The following is a 5,610-nucleotide window of genomic DNA, read 5'->3' on the forward strand; positions in this document are numbered from 1 at the left end:
TAGTTCATAATTGGTTTGATGCAGGGAGAACTAGCATAATATCCGTACAACCTTTTCTAAAACCTTGGACCCTTTTGGTGGCCTAGCATTTCTGCTATATGTCACACCTATTTTTTTATACACCAATCAGTTTTGGTGCTCTCAAAAAGTGTGGGCTCGTTCGTTTGGCCCATTATTTTTGCTATTGGCCACTCATTTGTTTACACTACATTTTTAATTTTTGAAAAGTAAAATAAACAAAATTATAAATACAAATATAATTTTGGCATTATGCCCAAATAAATTTTATACACTTCTATGACATACGAGTCATCTCCTATTTGATATTAAAACAAATAAATGAACATGCATTTTCTTAAAAAAATTGTTTTCTTTTAAATAAATGGATGTGTCTTATGTATGATCTGGGGAAGGGTATTATGTATAGTCGTATCTGTATCTTATTCTATAATTAGTGTGAATTTTTAATCCTAAAAGTTTCAAAAACTAAAAGTATAAACACCAATCCATATCTTTTTGACCTTTAAAACTACTTAAACCTTGAATTTTTCTTACGAATGGGAACAAGTATGACCAGATTAATCTTTGTCATACCCAAATAAAAAAAATAAAATAAAAGATATTTTATTTTTGTTTAAATAGGCTTTGAATTCTTTGTTTTGAAAAAAAAATAAACATTTTAATTAAAGGTAGAAATTTTGTCATATTTTCTGCAATTTTATTTTGGGTTTATATTGTGTTGAAAAAATTCACATAAGTACTTTCATATGTTGTTTGCACCCAAGTAAGGAGGCAAGTCCATAAAAAAATCACAAAAAGAAGATATGGGAAAGAAAAGACAGGACGTTTTGTTTTCGGAAAACCAGTTTTGTTCACTCCGGTCTGGGATTTACTACGCCTTACTCCTTGGGTATTTTGGTCTGAAATTTTTACCAGACATTCGTCACTGTGTCTATAGAATTTTGGCTAACATTTGAGCGCCATATTCGTCCCACAAGAATGACAATAAATTTTGTATTCATCACTACCAGGGTTGAAAGAAAGGTTCGTTTCTTTGTGAAACTGTCTGATTTTTTTTCGTGGGTGAATACTCATTCGTTTGACCTGAAATTTGTTGATTTTTGTCCCAAATTCAGTGGATATTCTTACGTGGAATTTCAAGGAAAAACTATTTTGGGAGAATTTTTCAGAAATTTTATGCAAACCAAGGCTATCTCTACCAAAATTTGTGAATATTCGCCTTACTTTCTGCAATTTTATTCTAGGTCTGTATTGCGCTGAAAAAATTCACACAAGTACTTTCATATGTTGTTTGCACCAAGGTAATTAGACACGTCCATAAACAAATCACAAAAAGAAGATACGGGGAAGAAAAGGCAAGACGTTTTGTGTTCAGAAAACCAGTGTTGTTCACTCTCGGTCTGGGACTTACTACGCCTTACTCCTTGGGAATTTTGGTCTGAAATTTTTACCAGATATTCGTCACTGTGTCTATTCAGTTTTGGCTGAGATTTGAGCCCCAAATTCCTCCCACAAGATTGGCAATAAATTTTGTATTCATCACTGCTAGGGTTGAAAGGAATGTTTGTTTATGTGTGAAACTGTCTGATTTTTTTCGTTGGTGAATACTCATCTGTTTGACCTAAAATTTGTCGCGTTTTATCCCAAATTCAGTGGATATTTTTACGTGAAATTTCAGGAAAAAACTATTTCTGGAGAATTTTTTCAGAAATTTTGTGCAAACCAATCCTCTACCAAAACTTGTGAAATTTCGCCCTACCTTCTACAATTTTATTCTGGGTCTGTATTGCGCTGAAAAAATTCACACAAGTACTTTCATATGTTGTTTGCACCAAGGTAAGGAGGCACGTCCATAAATAAATCACAAAAAGAAGATATGGGGAAGAAAATCCAGGACGTTTTTTTTTCCAGAAAACCAGTGTTGGTCACTCTCGGTTTGGGACTTACTACACCTTACTCCTTAGGTATTTTGGTATGAAATTTTTACCAGACATTCGTCACTGTTTCTATTAAGTTTTGGCTAAGATTTGAGCCTCAAATTCCTCCCAAAAGATTGACAATAAATTTTGTATTCATCATTGCCACGGTTGAAAGGAAGGTTTGTTTGTGTGTGAAATTGTTTGATTTTTTCGTGGGTGAATACTCAACTTTTTGACCTGAAATTTATCGCGTATTGTCCCAAATTCAGTGGAGATTCTTATGTGGAATTTCAGAAATTTTGTGCAAACTAAGGCAATCTCTACCAAAACTTGTGAAATTTCGCCCTACTTTCTACAATTTTATTTTGGAGCCATATTACGCTAAAAAAAATTCACGCAAGTACTTTCATATGTTGTTTGCACCCAAGTAAGGAGGCTTTTCCATAAAAAAATCACAAAAAAGAAGATACGTGGAAGAAAAGCCAATACATTTTGTTTTCGGAAAACCAGTTTTGTTCACTCTCGGTCTGAGATTTACTATGCCTTACTCCTAAAGTATTTTGGTATGAAATTTTTACCAGACATTCGTCTCTGTGTCTATTGAGTTTTGGCTGAGATATGAGCCCCAGATTCTTCCCACAACATTGGAAATAAATTTTTTATATATCACTGCTAGGGCTGAAAGGAAGGTTCGTTTGTGTGTGAAACTATCTGATTTTTTTCGTCGGTGAATACTCATCTGTTTAACCTGAAATTTGTCGCGTTTTGTTTCAAATTCAGTGGAGATTCTTACGTGGATATTCAGAACAAAACTATTTTTGGAGAATTTTTCAGAATTTTTTTGCAAACCTAGGCTATCATCCTCTAGCAAAACTTGTAAAATTTCGCCCTACTTTCTGCAATTTTATTCTGGGTACGTATTACGTTTAAAAAATTCACACAAGTACTTTCATATGTTCTTTGCACCCATGTAAGGAGGCACGTCCATAAATAAATCACAAAAAGAAGATACAGAGAAGAAAAGTCTGGACGTTTTGCTTTTGGAAAATAAGTTTTGTTCACTCTCGGACTAGGACTTACTATGCCTTACTCCTTAGGTATTTTGGTCTGAATTTTTACCAGACATTTTTCACTATGTCTATTGATTTTTGGCTGAGATATGAGCCCCAGATTCTTCCTACAAAATTGACAATAATTTTTTATTCATTAGTGCCAGGGCTGAAAGAAATGTTCGTTTGTCTGTGAAAATGTTTGATTTCTTTTTTCGTTGGTGAATACTCATCCGTTTAACCTGAAATTTGTCGCATTTTATCCCAAATTCAGTGGAGATTCTTGCGTGGAATTTCAGGAAAAAAACTATTTTGGGAGAATTTTTCAGAAATTTTGTGCAAACAAAGGCTATCGTCCACCAAAACTTTTCAAATTTTGCCCTACTTTCTGCAATTATATTATGGGTCCGTATTGCACTGAAAAAATTCACACAAGTACTTGCATATGTTGTTTGCACCCAAGTAAGGAGGCTCTTCCATAAACATATCACAAAAAGAAGATACAGGGTAGAAAAGCCAAGACGTTTTGTTTTCGGAAAAAAAGTTTTGTTCACTCTCGGTCCGGGACTTACTACGCCATACACCTTGGGTATTTTGGTCTGAAATTTTTACTAGACATTCGTCACTGTGTCTATTGAGTTTTGGCTAAGATTTGAGTCCCACATTTGTCCCACAAGATCGGCAATAAATTTTTTATTCATCAATGCCAGAACTGAAAAAAAGGTTCGTTTATGTGTGAAACTGTTTGATTTTTATCGTGGGTGAATACTCAACCGTTTGACCTGAAATTTGTAGTAATTTGTCCCAAATCGAGTGGAAATTCTTCTGTGAAATTTGATGAAAAAACTATTTCGGGAGAATTTTTCAGAAATTTTGAGCAAACCAAGGCTATCATCTACCAAAACATGTGGAATTTCGCCCTACTTTCTGCAATTTTATTCAGGGTCCATATTGCACTGAAAAAAATTCACATAAGTACTTTCATATGTTGTTTGCACCAAGGTAAGGAGGCACGCCCATAAACAAATCGCAAAAATAAGATACGGGGAAGAAAAGCCAGGACGTTTTGTTTTCGGAAAACCAACTTTGTTGACTTTAGGACTGGGACATACTACGCCTTACTCCTTGGGTATTTTAGTATGAAAAATTTACCAAACACTCGTCACTGTATCTATTGAGTTTTGGCTGATATTTGAGCCCCAGTTCCATCCCACAAGATCGATAATAAATTTTTTATTCATCACTGCCAGGGCTGAAAGGAAGGTTCTTTTGTGTGTGAAACTATTTGACTTTTTTCGTTGGTGAATACTCATCCGTTTGACCTGAAATTTGTCGCTTTTTGTCCCAAATTCAGTGGAAATTCTTTCGTGGAATTTCAAGAATAATCTATTTCGGTAGATTTTTTAAGAAATTTTGTGCAAACCATACCAAAACTTGTGGAATTTCGTCCTACTTTCTGCAATTTTATTCCAGGTTGGTATTGCGCTGAAAAAATTCACTTAAGTACTTTCATGTGTGTTTGCACCTAGGTAAGGAGGCACGTCCATAAAGAAATCACAACAAAGAAGATACGGGGAAGAAAAGCCATTACGTTTTGTTTTCGGAAAACCAATTTTATTTACTCTCGGTCTGGGATTTACTACGCCTTACTCCTTGGATATTTTTGTGTGAAATTTATACCAGAGATTCGTCACTATGTTGATTGAGATTTGGGTTAGATTTGAGCCCCAGATTCGTCCCACAAGATCGACAATAATTTTTTTATTTATCATTGCCAGGGTTGAAAGAAAGGTTCTTTTGTATGTGAAACTGTTTGATTTTTTTCGTAGGTGAATACTCGTCCGTTTGACCTGAAATTTTCGCGTTTTGTCCCAAATTCAGTGGAGATTCTTACGTAGAATTTCATGATAAAACTATTTTGGGAGAATTTTTAAGAATTTTTGTGCAAACCAAGGCTATCCTCTACCAAAACTTGTGGAATTTCGCCCTACTTTCTGCAATTTTATTAGGGGTCCGTATTGCGCTGAAAAAATTCACACAAGTACTTTCATATATTGTTTGCTCCCAGGAAAGGAAGCACGTCCATAAAAAAAATCAGAAAAAGAAGATACGGGGAAGAAAATCCAGGACGTTTTGTTTTCGGAAAACCAGTTTTGTTCACTCTCGGTCCGGGACTTACTACGCCTTACACCTTCACTGTACCTATTGTGTTTTGGCTGAGATTTGATCCCCAGATTCGTCCCACAAGATCGGCAATAAATTTTTTATTCATCACAGTCAGGGTTGAAAGGAAGGTTCTTTTGTGTGTGAAACTATTTTTTTTTCCTGGGTGAATACTCATCCGTTTGACCTGAAATTTGTAATGTTTTGTCCCAAATTCAGTAGAGATTCTTACATGAAATTTCAGGAAAAAACTATTTTGGGAGAACTTTTCAGAATTTTGTGCAAACCAAGGCTATCATCTACCAAAACTTGTGGAATTTCGCCCTACTTTCTGCAATTTTTTTCTGGGTCCGTATTGCGCTGAAAAAATTCACACAAGTACTTTCATATGTTGTTTGCACCTAGGTTAGGAGGCACGTCCATAATCAAATCACAAAAAGAAGATACAGGAAGAAAAG

Source organism: Phaseolus vulgaris, chromosome 10 (assembly GCF_000499845.2).
Source record: "Phaseolus vulgaris cultivar G19833 chromosome 10, P. vulgaris v2.0, whole genome shotgun sequence".
Classification (NCBI taxonomy): domain Eukaryota; kingdom Viridiplantae; phylum Streptophyta; class Magnoliopsida; order Fabales; family Fabaceae; genus Phaseolus; species Phaseolus vulgaris.